Source organism: Peromyscus eremicus, chromosome 3 (assembly GCF_949786415.1).
Source record: "Peromyscus eremicus chromosome 3, PerEre_H2_v1, whole genome shotgun sequence".
NCBI classification, from domain to species: domain Eukaryota; kingdom Metazoa; phylum Chordata; class Mammalia; order Rodentia; family Cricetidae; genus Peromyscus; species Peromyscus eremicus.
In genome coordinates this window covers 97,127,581-97,143,706 of record NC_081418.1, presented here as the reverse complement: position 1 = coordinate 97,143,706, position 16,126 = coordinate 97,127,581, and positions in this window count along the sequence as shown.

Below are 16,126 nucleotides of genomic sequence, written 5' to 3'. Positions count from 1 at the left end.
AGGCTTTGGCTGGGTCCAAGCTCCCAGTCCCCAGAGGTGCAGGAAGTGATAAAGAGCGCCACAGGAACAGGAGAGTGGCACCCCTCAGAGTGACAGCCTGTCTACTTGGTACCTCTGCCCCAAGCAGGCCAACCACAGAGGAGGGATGGCTGTTTGGGCCCTTTCTAGGTTTGCTCATGTCCTGGTCTGGTCCCTGGATCCAAAGCCCAGGTTCCTCGGGCTTTGGGTGTCCTTCCCCAGGCCCAGACATTCCTTGTCTGGGCTTGGCGGGGAGCAATGGTCCCAGACTCCAAAGTCAAATGTGTTTTGCATGGTTGGGCTTATGCACAAAAAAGTTCTCTACCCATCGCTGGGTCCAATTTACCTGGAGACTGGTGTCTTTCTTTCCTCTTCATGTCCACCCTCCTGAGGACCCAAACCAGTCCTTCTCCAGGGAGGTCCTAGGTGAGTCAGAAAGAAGATAACAGATCATGGCATTGGGACTTCCCGCCAAAGCAGATGCTTTTCGATGTTCGAGTCAAGAGGGCCAGGTCTCTATTCCCAAAAGTCTGGGCTCTGAGCCCCTGCTGGTGGATCCCCCACCACAGGCCTACCAGGTGGGGTAGAGGGTACAGGGTGGGGGAACAGTCTTCAAGTCAGGAAATTGCAAGCGTTCCAGGATCCTCAGCCAAAGGCTCAGTGTGGAAAAGTGCAGGCATCAAGCTGGTTCCTAAGGAGGAGGAGAGAAGCAGTGGGGCTGAGATGCTTGTCCCAGGCGCGGACTCTCCCCTTGGGCAGAAGCTGTGTGGTAGGCACAGCGAGCGAATTCTGGTGGAAAACTATGTAGAGCCAGCACCTTCCCCACCAGGCAGTCCTGGCTCCCAGAAGAATGCTGTAAGAGAATCCCAGTTCTCAGTGTGTGGGGAAACTGAGGCACAGTGAGATGGAATTTGTTCTAGACAAGACCAAACTTTCAGTATATAGGGAGTTTGAGAGAGGAAGGGCAGAATTAGCACAGCGGGATGGGGTAGGGGAGGAGGGCTTGGTGCAGTCCTTCCGCCATCCAGGAGAGCGGGGGCTTTGGGGGTGCCCCCACCCAGGAGAGCCAGGATAATGATGTGATGAGATGGAATGGTATGAGGGGCACAGGCATGGGGGAGCAGCTGCCAGACAAGACTTTATCTTTGTTGCTTCTTGGCAGGCATACTCAAGGCAGCAGGATTTCTTTCTACCTATCATCAAGAGTCAACATGGTCCTCCAGGCACCATGCTGACCTGGATACAGCCTGGGACTGTGCTGGCCTGGCCTGGGAGAGCCTTGTGTGCCACCAACGGCACCAGTCCCTCCCTCGGGTTTCTGGAGCCAGAGCCGGGCTTTAGAGCGTGCAGCCTGCCTGACAGCAGCGGGGTATTTCACTGGGGGTTTTGATGAGAGCCTCTGCATTTGGAACCTATTATTTAATCACTAATTTCCTCCTCCCGTCAACCCCTTCCACTTCGTCTCAGCTCGGCGCCCCCGCCCCAGATTAGATCTCCATGTGGTGCTTTGCAGTGATCCCTGACAGGGCTTCTGTACTGGGAGGAAGGGAGGGTAGCCATACTGTGACCCAGTGCTACTCAGTCTGCAGGTACAGAGAGGGGATGGAGCAGTCCAGACCTGCATCTGCAGGGCTGGAGGGTGCCAAGGGACCCAGACCACGACCCTAGGAACATGGGTATGAGCTGTGCCTGCCCAGGGAAAATGTTAAAGCTGGTGTCCCCAGAAGATCTGCTCAGTCCAGCCAACACCCAGAAACTTTATTGCCTCCGTGGCCCCACCTCCTTGAGGATGAGTGAAGGAGCCAACCCCATTTTTATTAAGGCAGGATTCAGTGCTCTCTAATGTACTGAGGACCTTCCTGTCCAAAGCTAGCCCGGTACCAGATGGAGCTCCCCCTCAGAGACTCCCCAGTAATTGAAGAATGGATTAGACCTGGAGATGGGGCATGGCACTGACCACAACACAGGGCTCTTTAGGACACAGGAGTGGTGAGGGGGAGCCCCATTATTCCTCTCTTCCCAGCCTTCCCCGTGAGGATAGAGAGGGCACTGGAATCAGACAAAAGAGAATGAGAAGTATTTATTTGGTGCCTCATGTGCACCCAGCCTCAATCACATTTGATGGTGTTTATGTCATCCTCACCATTATCATCACCATTATCATCATTACCATCACATCATTACTATCCTTACCAAAATTACTATGTTCAACATCACTACTATTACCACCACCACCACCACCACCACCACCACCACCACCAAAACTACCACCACCACCACCACCAAAACTACCACCACCACCACCACCAAAACTACCACCACCACCACCACCACCACCACCAAAACTACCACCACCACCAAAACTACCACCACCACCACCACCAAAACTACCACCACCACCACCACCACCACCACCACCACCAAAACTACCACCACCACCACCACCACCAAAACCACCACCACCACCACCACCACCACCAAAACCACCACCACCACCACCAAAACCACCACCACCACCACCTTCTCCTCTCCTCCTCCTCCTCATATCACCTTCACCATTATCGTCACTGCCGTCACCATACCTTCACTCTCCTTACTTCGTCATCACTGTCACCACCACCATCATCATGTCATCGTCATCACATCATGGTCACTACCATCCCTGTCACTGCTATCAGCAGCAGTGGAAGCAGTGGTACCAACCTTCGTAGACTGCTCTTCTGTGACAAACAGTGTCCTGAACTCTTTGCATTGCCGCTTCTCTGTGACCCTCCAATAGATCTATGAAATTCCATTTACTCATGCTTACTCTAACTGGGTACACTGAGGCTCCTGTTGGGTAACGTTCTCAGACTCAGAAGTGACAGGAACAGGATCTGAAGACCACACTTTTCCTAACATCTCCAGGGCTTCAAGCCAGGAATCTCACGAATCTCATGGAAGAAGGTCTGCCCTTCTTTCCCTGCAGACCCAGCAAAGACTGGCAAGTCTAAGGACATGCAGGACAGGACGAGCTAGGAGAGAGAAACAGAGGGGTCCTTTCGCCTGTTTCCCCATGCACAGCAAGTGCCCTCCCTCAGCCCCACCCCAACACACACTAACTTCTTCCCAGGCCCAGTTCACCCTGACATTTCTTGTCCCTTCTCTTAGACCCGCCTTGGAGGTTGAGACCCATCACTGGCCCTGCATTGTTCTCCACGTTCCTGGAGATGAGACTTTGATCTCCCACCTGAGAAATTCTTAAAGGTAGACATAGTAGCAGAGGCAAAGTTGAGGTGAGGGTTGCAGGATGGATGGTCTTCTGCTCTGCACTCCATTGCCACCCACCATGTGTCTGAGTGGGAGTGAGAGCCCAGAGGCACCACAACCTCTCACCATACCCATTGCTGATTGCCAGTGGAGCCTGTGGTCAGATGATGACGACGACAATGATGATGACAATGATGATGATGATGATGATGATGATGATGGTGATTATGAAGAAGATGATGATGATTATGAAGAAGAAAAAGATGATGTTGACAATGATTATGAAGAAGATGATGTTGATTATGAAGAAGAAAATGGTGTTGTTGTTGTTGGTGTTGGTGTTGGTGGTAGTGGTGTGGTGATTGTTTCCTAGCCTTGAGTTCTAACCAACAGTCCTGGAACAAGATAGGTCTCATCTCCCACTCGCGCTGCAGATGCTTAAGCCAGGCACTTCCTTCTTGAAAGGATGCTGAAATCTAGTTTTCACAACTGGGCATAGCTATCTGACCAGGGGCAGAGACACCCAGTCTGGACTTCAAAGCCAGGGTGAGGAAGAATTGCTCTGGGGATGGTGGAAGCAGCCTCTAGTGTGAGGAACAGCACTGGTACAGGGCAGGAGTACCAGGGGCTTACAGTTCCTAAGGTCCCTTCTGCAGCATCTCCAGCTGTGCTCAGGATTTCTGGGCCTGTTTTTCTACCCTTGTGTGCATTTTCTACTACCTTCTGGAAGAAGCTGAGTAGCCTTTCTCTGCTTGTTTTCTGTCCTTTTTGGGGTCTCAGAGGCTTTCTTCGCTGGCCTCCCACCTGTACTTAGGTATCCATTTGACCTGCAATCTGTACACACAGAAACAAGGCACCAGGGTGACATTCTGCTGGGTCCAGTGCTGGCCTCCCACTCAGACACATGTGGTTTCCTAGAAGAGCCTAGGATGAGAATGAAGATACGTGGTGTCATGAACAGATGGCCTTTTGGAGGTCTGAACTGGAACCCAGCCCTACCCTTTCACAAGAGGTAGAGTCTGAACAAATATGAGCCACTGTTTTCAAATCAGCACAGTAAGTGCTGTTCCTTACCAATTGCTGCAAAGGTCCACTGAGATGGTGAATCCCAAAAAGCACCTGAGGGAATGTTCTGCTCAGAATGGTACTGACTGACATCTACCCATCTAACCAGTCTCCAGATTTCCCTTCCCTCTGCCCATTCTCTTTGCCATGAGAGCTTGTTGTTCTCACTGTAGGTGGGTGAACCTTGGCTAGCCTTCAACAGCCTCCATGACTCTGTGGCTCACAGGACACTAGTGATGAGATGAAGTTTGCATATTCTTTATCCAAAATGCTTGGCCGAGTTTCAGACTTTGAAGTTGTTAAAATTCTGGAATATTTGCACATATGTAATGAGATACCTTGGGGACAGAAGCCAAGTCTACACACAACATACATTTACACTTCATAGGCTATAGACACATCGGCTGAAAGTAATTATATATGATATTTTAAATGACTTTGTGTGTGAGTCAAAGTTTCATGGTATGGAATTTTCTACTTGTGGCATTTTGGCACAAAGAAAATTTTGGCTTTTTTTTTTCTTTTACTGTTTTGGATTTCAGATCTTTGGATTAAAGATGTTCAGTCCTTAGAAGCAGAGACTTGAAATCCTCTTTCACAGTTGACTCTACCTCCCTGGGATTCTATCATTAAGACAAGAGCATGCTTTAGGTAGGTGCTAGTCCAGAGGTTGGTGGGGGAAGGACGGGGGTTGAAGCAAACAAAACAGACCCATCTGAAGCTTGGAGCTAAGGCCATATGATCCTCAGCTGTATGAGTGAGAAGAAATGATTATTGTTTTCAACCATTCACTTTTTGAGATGATTTGTTATGTAGCAGCCTTCAGGCAGTTGCTGACTGATACACTCACTATGGAGGAGCATGGTGATAGACAATACAGAGATGGTAGAGTCTGGTTTCTGCCAGCTAGGAAGACTTCTGATTTGTCTACTACTCTGCTTTGCTGTCCTTATGTATGAAAACTCAGCACTGCCATTCGGATCCTGCACCTCTGCACATGATGTCTACATTTCAGGTTGGAAAACAGAAGAAAGGTCAAGGGTGAAGGACTAGGGCAAGCCCTACCAAGGAACACTTATTTGTCTGTTGCTAGAGTGGGCTTTCCCAGAAGCTCCTTGCACTATATATTTGTGTTGTTGTTGTTCTGCTTGTGTTACCCAGAATGATGTTTTAATGCCACCCAACATGCTAGGAGTTCTGGTAAGCTGCCTTATTTCTAAAGTTTCAAAGGCGTGCATGTGGAGGCCAGAGGAAAGCCTCGGGTGTCATCTTCAGGAATGCCATCTGCCTCCTTTTGAGATATGTCTCCCATTGGCCTGGAGTTACCAGTTAGCCTAGGATGGCTGGCCAGTGAGACTCAGAGATCTCCATCTAGCCAACGCTGAGATTACAGATGTATGCCACCACACTCAGCATTTGTATGTGGGGTCTGGAGATCAAATTTGGGTCCTCGTGTTTTTGAGGCAAATACTACATGGGCTATCTCTCCATCCCAGAATCTGGTGACTTTTAATGAATCTTACGGCTTCCTTAAACTGAGGCTCTGATGGTAAGGGAGTGTAGGTACCCTGGATTTATCAAGAGCCTACGATTATATGCCAAGGATGCACTTGGCTCAGGGATGCTGGTCTGGTGCTGAAAGGAAAAGACAGAAGAGAATAAAGGGGAGGTCCTTGCTGAGGTCCTGCATGGAGGGATACCTCAGTGGGCTCTGCTCTGCCAAATGTAAAATGTGTCTGGGAACCATTCCTTCTCTGGTCTCCTGTCCCCACTATCCCTTTCCAATCCCCACAGCCCTGAGACACAGCACTCATAGTGACAGTCTACTCCCAAAGAGTTAGATGCAGACTGACTGGCTTCAAAACCTTTTCTTTCACACTCAGAGGCAGTATTCTGGCTGTTGCCTGTAGCAGCCGCTGTCCAGAGGTCAGAGGTCAGAGGTCCACCTTTCATCACTCAAGTGGAGACAGGAGCTTGGGCTTGCACCAAACACTGCTTTCCTCACAGTGGCTTGGTTCTGATCATGAATGAGACCTACTCAAAGGAATGGGTCTTTCCAGATGTGGGGTCCGCTTCTGGATCTATGTTTTCAACCTGTGCAGCATGTTTTTGTTCTGGACCCTCTGCCCTCTCCTCCTGCTTCCCTTTTTCCCCGACCCTAGACTATCCCTTCCTCTGTGCCCTCAGATATAATCTGCAGCAGTCTCCATCTTTCTACCAAAGCAGCCCTTCCCTGTGCACCAGTGCCTTTTAGTGAATGACAGGGACATTTCAGTCGAAAAGCACAGGCTGAAACTAAATACTGAGATGAGTGCACAATGACATTGAAGTTCTACCACCTACATTGGTGGCCATATATTTCTCTATGTACGTGTGTGTGACCATGCAGGTACGTATGCATGCATGGGTGTGTGGAAGCCAGAGGACAACTTTGGGTGTCATTCCTCAGATGTCTACTCTTTTGTTGTTTTAGAGCCAGCCTTTCACTGGGACCTGGGGATCACCCATTCAGCTAGGCTGGCTGGCCAGCAAGCCCTGAGATCCACTTCTCTCCTTCTTCTCCTCTTCCCAACACTACAGCATGTGCCACCATGCCTTTAAAAAACAAAAAAAAACAAAAAAAACATGGACTCTGAGGATCTGTTACAGGTTCTCATATTTTTAAGGCAAACACTTTACTGAGCCATCTCCCCAACCCCCGGTGCCCATATAGTTCAACGTAACGTGAGCAAGGCCAGGGAAGCCTAACCTAGCTAAAGTGCTAGCCCATCCTAAACTGAGGCAGAGGAGGAGGGCAGAGACAGAGGGATGCAATCAGCTCATCCTCATGTCTTGGTGTCGGCTGTGCCAGGCGCTGTCCTTGGTGCTGGGACCCAAGGCAGGAACCAGGTGTTCCTTGGGTACTGTCCTGGTTGAGGGGCATCCGGAGTGGGGCAGGGAGATCACAGAACCCTCAGAAAGTTACCAGTGGTACAAAGTAGGAAGAACTCAGGAAAGGTGAGCTTTTCTGGACGTGCTGTAGTGGGGAGATGAAGGAGCCCTGTTAGAGACCGGGCAGGACTTGGTGGCCATTCTTGGGAACCTGGACTCTGTTCTGAGAGCTGAGGAACGGCATTGATGAGTTAAAATATGGGGCAGGGTGTCACAGCTAGGGAATGGAGATAACTATAGTTGTGACATGAGAGATGACATTACATGGGGCAGGTCTGGAGCCCCAACATTAGGTTAGGAAGTTCTGTTTGCCTTGGGCTGTGTCGTGTTCCCAGCAAAGCTAGAAGTGAACGGAGAGAAGGTGACTGACAGGAGAAGCCACGAAGTCAGCACAGCTTCCTGGGTGCTGCGCGTCTTCTTTTCAAGAAGAAGCAGAGGCCAGAGACCCTGCTTCTCCCTCCCACCCCTCCCACCACTGTTCCTTGTTTGGGGCTCATGCTTAGTGTTTCCCAGAAGGAGCATGAAGAAGGCATGAGGACACAGGCGTGGAAAGGAGCTCTGGACCTAGCTGAGCTCCAGGCTAGAGCGGAAAAAGACAAGAAGACCAGATTGGGAGCAGGTTCAAACCTTGTAGTCCCCTCTTCCCACCAAGCCTGCTTACCACCCTCACCTCCTGCATCCACTGAGTCTGCCGACCTTCTTCTCTCTCTGGGTTCCCTGAGAAGCCGTAGAGAGTTTCATCTAGAAGGGTCACCGTATTATGGCTGGAGGCCATGTTCTGGCTCTAACAGTAGCTGTAGAGTCCCAGCAGGACCCTAGGGAACACCCACCCCTAACTTGCATTCCCCCCTCTGCTCTGAAGCCAGTCAGGATCCCCCTTTCCAGCCCCTTAGTTCGGGGCCTCCTGCAGCTCCCTGCCCGTGGCCTCCGTCTGGCCTTCAAGGCACGGCTTCATTTTCTTTGGCGCCCTCTTCTTTTCCTCTTTCCATGTACCTGGTTGCCTTCCAGGATCAGTTGAGGTTCAGACTTGACTCCATGGAAATAGAGATAGACACAGTCCCTTTTTTATTTAATTTAGTAAAGAATAAGAAAAAGAAAGAAAGGAGAATTCTTGGCAAGGGTGGTACCTTCCAAGCCAGAGCTAGGAGACCCCACGGAAGATGCTGGAAGCTTGAATGGCAGATAGTCAGCAAGCTTCTCCTGTCCAAGCTCCTGTGTCCTTCCCACCTCCTCTCGGGTCTCCTGCTCTGGCAGACTTCAGGCCTCACACTGTCCTCTGCCTCTCACCTCCCAGGAGTTCCCCTGCTCCCAGCGCACCCTCCCCCATGGCCATAGCCCTTGCCAAGTCCTGGCACTGACACACGGCTCAGCCCCTGCCTGGGGCCCTCTCGGCTCCAGCGACCTCTGGATGCCCCTCCCAGGCCCACCGCACACCGTGGGCTGTTCCAGCCGAAATTCCCTTGCACCGTGGAAAGAGGAAATGAGAGCGGGGTGGGGGCAATGGATGGCGGAGGAAAAGAAAACGAGATGGGACTGAGTCCCGAAAGAGGGGGGACTGAGGGGAGAAGAGGAAGCCAGGGTTGGCTACTCAGCTGGGGCTGCCCTGGGGCTGTGGCGGGAACTTGTCAGGACAGACCCTGAGGAGTCCAGTCCCACCATCCCACGGCAATGTCTAGGGTCTTGCTTTGGCCTGCGCTTGGGCCTGATTCTACCCTGATTCTTTAGGAATGCCAAAACACCCAGGGACGTCTGAGCTGCTGAGGAGGTGAGGAGGACTGTGTGGGCTGGCCAGGACCAGAGAGTGGGGCTCACAGGAGAAGCCTAGAGAGAGTCACGTGTCCTTGTAGGCTTCTCTCTTCACTCCTTCCGGTCATTCCTCCAGATCCCCGAATCCCACTTCCCACCCTTAGGGCCTTTGGTACTTCACTGGCCTCACTTCCTGCCCCGAAAAGAGCTGTAGTCTCTAAGCTGCACATCACCTTGCCCTCTGTGAGTGTGTGTGTGTGTGTGAGTGTGTGTGTGTGTGTGTGTGTGTGTGTGTGTGTGTGTGTGTGTACATGTGTATGGGGGGGCGGAGAGAGACGGAGTAGTTTACTTATATGTTGGTATGTAGGCACACACGTGTGTGTGGGCTTTCATGCACATGTATGTATGTGGTGGGGGCATAGGTCAATTTCAGTGTCATTCCTGAAGACAATGTACCATATTATTTTATTTTTGTGTGTATGAGTGTTTTACCTGCATGTATGCATGTGTACCATGTGCATGCCCGGTGCCTGTGAAGGTCAGAAGAGGGTGTCAAATCCTTGGAACTGGAGGTATGGGTGGTTGTGAGCCACCCGGTGGGCCCCCATGAACCTTTGCAAGAGTAGCCATCTTATTTTTTGAGACAGGGGCTCTCAATCTCATTAGGTTGAACTGGCTGGCCAAGGACCCTTAGAGCCCCTCCTGTTTGCCTGTCTCCATCTCTTGGTTCATAGGTGCACACACAATGCCTGGCTTTCTTATGGAGTGGCTGGGGATAGAACTCAGGTCTTTGTGTTTGGGCACAATCATTTTATCTGCTGAGCCATTTCCCCACTATGTGCTTTCTAAAGTGCACAGTGCTATTCCTATAAGATATTAGCTCTCTGAGAACATGCTTTTACCATCCACCAAATACACCATTCCCTGGCGTGGCTGCCATGTGGGTGAGAACAAGGCATGCTCTCTCTTGCCCAAGTTGAGGGCAAGCCACTAGATAACAGCAAGGTCATTTCATGCACGGAGCTGTGTTGTTGTTTTTGCTCTTTTGGAGGACCCACCACCCAGCTCCCAAATAAATCACACACAGAGGCTTATTCTTAATTATAAATGCCCAGTCTTAACCTGGCTTGTTTCTTGCCAGCTTTTCTTAACTTAAATTATCCCATCTACTTTTTGCCTCTGGGTTTGTTCTGTTCTCTTACTTCTGTAAATCTTACTCTTACTCTGTGGCTTGCTGTGTAGCTGAGTGACTGGTCCCTGATGCCCCTGATGCCCCCTCCTTCTCTGACTGCTTCTCTTTTCTCCTCCCAGATTTCTTCTTCTATTTATCCTCTCTGCCTGCCAGCCCCACCTATTTCTCTCTCCTGCCTCACTATTGGTCATTCAGCTCTTTATTAGCCCATCAGGTGTTTTAGGCAGGCACAGCAACACAGCTTCACAGAGTTAAGCAAATACAACATAAACAAAAGTAACATACCTTAAAATAATATTCTACAATAGAGCTGACCTTCAGCTGAGGGGCCCAGAGAAAACAGCTTTCCTCCAGTAGCTCCCTCATGCCTTCCAATGAAAACAGCTGCAGGGTAAAGTTAGATGAACTAGCTTCATCTTTGGGTTTTTTTTTTTAAGGCTTTATTATGACATAATTTACATGCCATAAAATTCACTCCTAACGTCAGTGTCATTAGTGACTTTAGTAAATTCACTGAGTTGTGCAATCCCCACCACAACCCAGTTCCAGAAGTTTCTGTCACCCGCTCAGCTTTCCCAGCATGAGAGGTTTCCTTCTCGCCCTAGTTACTCGGTATCTTTATCATAAATAGGATCATTTTCTACTGGGAGAGAAATGAAATTGAGTCGTTTTCACCTCAGTGTGAATTAATTGGCTACAGTTATTTATTTTATAAACTCATTAAGTAAATATTTGGTACTGTTTCTAGCACTGGTGATAGAAACCTTAGCCAGGAGCAGGTCCCCGTGCTGAAATGGCTACATTTATGGGGCTGAGGGGATGGCTCAACCAATAAAGCTTTTGCCTCTCAAGTGTGAGGACCTGAGCTGAGTTCCAGAACCCATGTGAAAAATTCCAGTGTGGTTGGATGGGCTTGTAATTTTAGTACCAAGGAGGCAGAGACAGGTGGATCCTGAGGCTCCATAGACACCCAGCCTAGCCTACTTGGTGAGTAACTGGCCAGTGAGAGGCCTTGTCTAAAAAATACAAGATATATACAATGGAGGAACAACAGCTGAGGTTGATCTTTGGCCTTTGTACATACACATCACACATCACACACACACACACACACACACACACACACACACACACACACACACACACACTGAGGCTTCATCTTAGGCAAGGAACATGTCCCAAGGATCTGACCCAGATCACTTGGCAACTACTGGGATCTTGATCTTGAGCTTGGATTCCCATTTGCTTCCTGCTGACTAGAGATAGCAAGGATGTGCATGAAAGTGCATGTGAGCCTGTCAGTACATGAGCTGTCCATGACCAGCTACAGTATCCTTGAATGAAGGAAGATTTGTGAGTCAGGTGACAATCCAGATTAGCCTCCTACTGCAGCTGCCTACCTTTGGAAATAGGGGTCATTGTACAGGAAGTGACTGGGTTGGCACACTGGACAGTGAGGAGGCAGGAATTGGGGGCTGGCAGCAGGCTTCAGACAGCTTGAGAGGGAAGGCTGGCCTGAGTCTCTTTCCCATGCTTTATTTTATTTGTCACTGACACAAATAAGGATACACCCTAAATTCTGGATGTGTAGACAACAGACATTGAAAGACCACAACTTCTTCTGGACTCCAAGGGATGAAGAAGTGGCTCATGAATTCTTTCTTTGGTCCTTGAAGAAGACAAAAGGGTGGGTAATAATATGAACATGGTCCTCAAAGCTGAAAGCTTTGATTTCAGAGTTAATTGTTAATTAGCATGAGGTGGCTGTCCCATCTTTGATTGGGTGGTGGCCAGAAACAGTTTTCCATCCGTCACTGAATCTAAACAGTGTGATACTGACTCTCATTCAACCAACCAACCAACCAACCAACCAACTATCCATTCCTCCCTCTCCATTCCTCTATTATTCTCTCCCCTTTACCTACCTCCTCATCCATTCACCCACCCACTCGCCTACCCATCCATCCCTAATTTCCTTCATTTTTCCTCCCTATTTCTATCCATCCCTCCATCTCCATTGTAGCACGAATCTTAAAAGTTCTTATTAATAAAAACAAACCTGAAGCCAGGTATTGGGGTAAATGCTGGAAGATCAGAGAAACAGAACAGGCCATACCTAACCTCACCTCGACAATTCCTCAGCTGATCCTGTTTCCTCAGACTGGAAGCCTCTGAGTCCTCATCCAGATGAATCTCAGCTGAACTGCTGCTAAAAGCCTAAAAGCTTAACCAGGCTAGTTCCTAGTCCTCATGCCTTGTATACATTTCTGCTTTCTGCAATCACTTCCTGGGATTAAAGGCTCTTGTTACCATGCCTGGCTGTTTCCAGTGTGGCCTTGAACCCACAGAGATCCAGACGAATCTCTGTCTCTGGAATGCTAGAATTAAAGGCATGTGTGCCACCATTTTCTGGCCTCTATCTAGTGGCTGTTCTGTTCTCTGATCCCAGATAAGTTTATTAGGGTGCACAATATTTTGGGGAACACAATATCACCACGCTCCATCTATCCATCTATCCATTCTTCCATCCCTCCATCCATTTCCTTTACCACCTATTCATTCCTCCTTTCATCTGTTCATCCCTTTATTTATCCATCCATCTTCCCTTCCATCCCTTCCTCTATTCATATATCCACCCACTGATCCCATGAATCTGTCCAATGAACATTTATTGGGAAGCTACCAGATGCCAGGCCTTACAAACACAATGCTAGAGAAGTCTAATTATCTCATTCAAGGAGCACACAGTCTTCTAGGGAAGACAATGAGAACACACCTTCACAATTGCAAAGTGTATTTGTGTGTGAAAGAAGAGAGTACATACTGTCCAGAGGATCATGGACCAGAGTCACCAAATGAGCCACAGTGAAGGGAAGCTGCCTGGGAAAAGACTCCTCATGGAAGTAGTACCAGGTGAATAGCAGTTGTGGGACAGGCTTTATTGGTGGTAGAATTCTTTGCAGGTTAGGAAAACCTTGGTTGATTCTGGGGGCTTTAGGAAGGAAAGGAGGATGACTGGACTTCCACCAGATCCTTGTATGCTGGAGGAAGCAGACAGACAGGGCTTAGACTCAGAACCTAGGCAACAATGCCACACAATTGTCCACCCTGTGAGAGTCCCCACAAAGGTCTCCAGATCTGCCCATGGAGGCTGTAAGCTACCTGAATGAGTTTCAGTTTATAACACAAGGAAGGTAAGAAATATGGCAGAGGAAAAAATGTGCAGACCAGTAAAAATGTACCCTGGAACTATGCCTGCTTGTGGACTGGTGGTTGGGAAGTGCTGGGCTAGAAGATCTCTAGCATCCCATGAAGCTAATGTTCCAGCTGTCCTGGTCTGCAAGCTACAGACCAGGTAATAAGGTAACAGTAAGCTGTGGGTGAAGCAATGCCAGAGATCCTGGGTGAGTACAAGTCCCACACATCCTCCAAGAGCCTAGATGGCAGACACTGAACCCCTTAGGGCTATGCCATCTGGCGAGCAAAGAGGGTCTGTCCTTGTCCCTCAACAGTAGCAGAGAGGACACACAGGGAAGAGTATGGCTGGGAGATCCAGCCATTCACTGGATCCAAGTAGCCAGGCTCCAGCCAGACACACACACAGAACTCCATGCCTGTTTCCCCAGATGACCAAAAGTCCTCTAAATCTTCCCATTGGATCAAGTGTGCCACCACAGTTTTCATTTTTCAAACATGTTGATTGAACATCTAATATCTAAGTACCACGGGCTGTGAAGAGAATTGAAGATGCTAGCAGTAGGAGAATGTGGGAGTCTTAAGGGTATCTAATTTCTGTAGGTGTCATTAAGAAGGTAAGCATGGTGAGCCAAGCCCCTGTCTTGGTGACAGAGGAACCTTCCCCAGGAACAAGCAAAGCTTAAGGTCTGACTGTCTAGCCAGTCAAAGGCATGGGCTACTTGACTCTACAAGGAATCACAGTGGCCAGTGCAACCATCATCTCAGCCAGGTCACCCCTCTAGAAAGAGCATCTTTCTCTCTTTAAACTAATCCACCTTCTTGTCTGGCTCTTCTGCTTCCTGTGAGGTTTGCACGAGGCTTGTTGTCATAGTGGTACTAAGCTGTTGGGATGGGATGCCAGGTCTCCTCAAAAGCAGCTGGTCCCCAATGCACAGACAGTGTGGTGGGACAGGAAGAGATGAGGTTGGTGCAAGCTAGCTAATGATCTGGGTTCCACTCAGATGGACCAGTCACTGAGCTCTCCCAAGTTGCATGCTGTAAATTGAGGACTGTGCTATCCCCCATGCTTCTTGGCATCTCAGAAGGTCTAGGCTGGAAGCATCCCTTAGAAACCATCGATGGCCCCTCTGCTGAGTTACTTGGAAAGAACGAGGGAGAGTCTCTGTGTAGGGAAAAGAGTAGAAGAAAGGACACTTCATATATGCAGTGTCCAAACTGCCCATAATCCTGCATTTAATAAACAGATGAGCTTTTCCAAACACATCGCCCATTCTGAGCTCCATTTTTCTCAGCTGCCTATATGGACAGCTGCCTATTTCCTATTGACAAGTGTCTGGTGTATAAATTGAGGATGGTGTAAGCTCTCACTTGTCACTGGCTCTAATTTACCCCGAGACAAACCTTGAAAGGACAGCATTGTATTTTGTTGTCAGTCTTTTGACTTGGTCTTTAGTGTTTAGTGGCGATTATACAGAGTGCTAGTTAGTGCAGAATAGTGACTACGGGGTATACCAGTAAGCTCTTTGGTGCTCTAACTTGAGAGGAACATCTTAAAAGAAGGGAATGCTTCTTTTGTCTTGTGGTTTCAATCTCCCATAGGTTGACTGCCTTGTCCTGGCCTTGTGACAAGGCAGAAGCATGGCAGAAAGACACTGTGAGGATGGAGGAAGCCGCTTCACCTCACGGCCGTGCTCATAAGAAGTCACTGAAGGCATTAAGGCGATAACATACTGCAAATGTTTACATAGGATATCCATATGTAAAATTCCCCTCAGCTGTGACCTTAAGATTTGTGCATTCCCAATAAATAAAGGAAATGGAGGAAAATAAAGTTATATACATCCAAAGCACTGTAACTAACATCACTAGGAAGAAATATCATTAGATAGGTCCCTTGAGGGCCACTGCTTTTCCAGATGACCTCTTTGTATGGGTTGGGAAATGTCATTTCTTTTCTCAAGATCCATTACAGCAGAGCTTGTAAGATGGCTCAGTGGATAAAGGCACTTGTCACCAAGCCTGACAACCTGGGTTCGATCCCTGGGACTCACATGAAAGTGAGAAGTGGAAGGAGAGAACTGACCGTTACAAGTTGTCCTCCTGCGTGTGCACACGCACACAGTAGTTAAACATTTAAAGGTTCTTCACTGGAGGCCATTGTGGGAGATGAAGAGGCTCCTGCTGGTCACAAATTACCGACTCCAGAACAACGTCTGAACATAAGAATATCCACAATGACCCCATCCATCTCTCCAGCTTCGGACCAGTGGCGCTACTTTCCTTTAAACTTCTTTGTTAAGATTTACTTAGATCCGTGACTGTGCTCTGAATTTTCTCCTTTCTTGAGTTCTGTGATGCCTGCTTATGTTTTCAACTATCCTTCCTTCTTTTAGAGAAGGAACAAGGATGACCTCTGGGTACCTGGTGGAGGCAGCCTTCACACCCAGGTGGCAGCTTGGCTGCTGTGGGCTTTCACTGGGGTCTCCCACAGGATGCTTTTGTGACCCTAAAATCCTCTCTGCATTGCCGACTCTTCTTCTCGGCTTGCTTCCCCAAACCACCAGTCTTCCACTGCCTCCATAGTTTATTCTTCTTCAGAATTTTATGTAGTTAGAATCATATAGCATATACACCTCCATTTCAGATTAGCTTTTTAATCAGTAATGGATGTTTAAGGCTCCCATTTTTTCATGGCTTGAAGATTGTTTTCTTTGTTCTTACTTATTT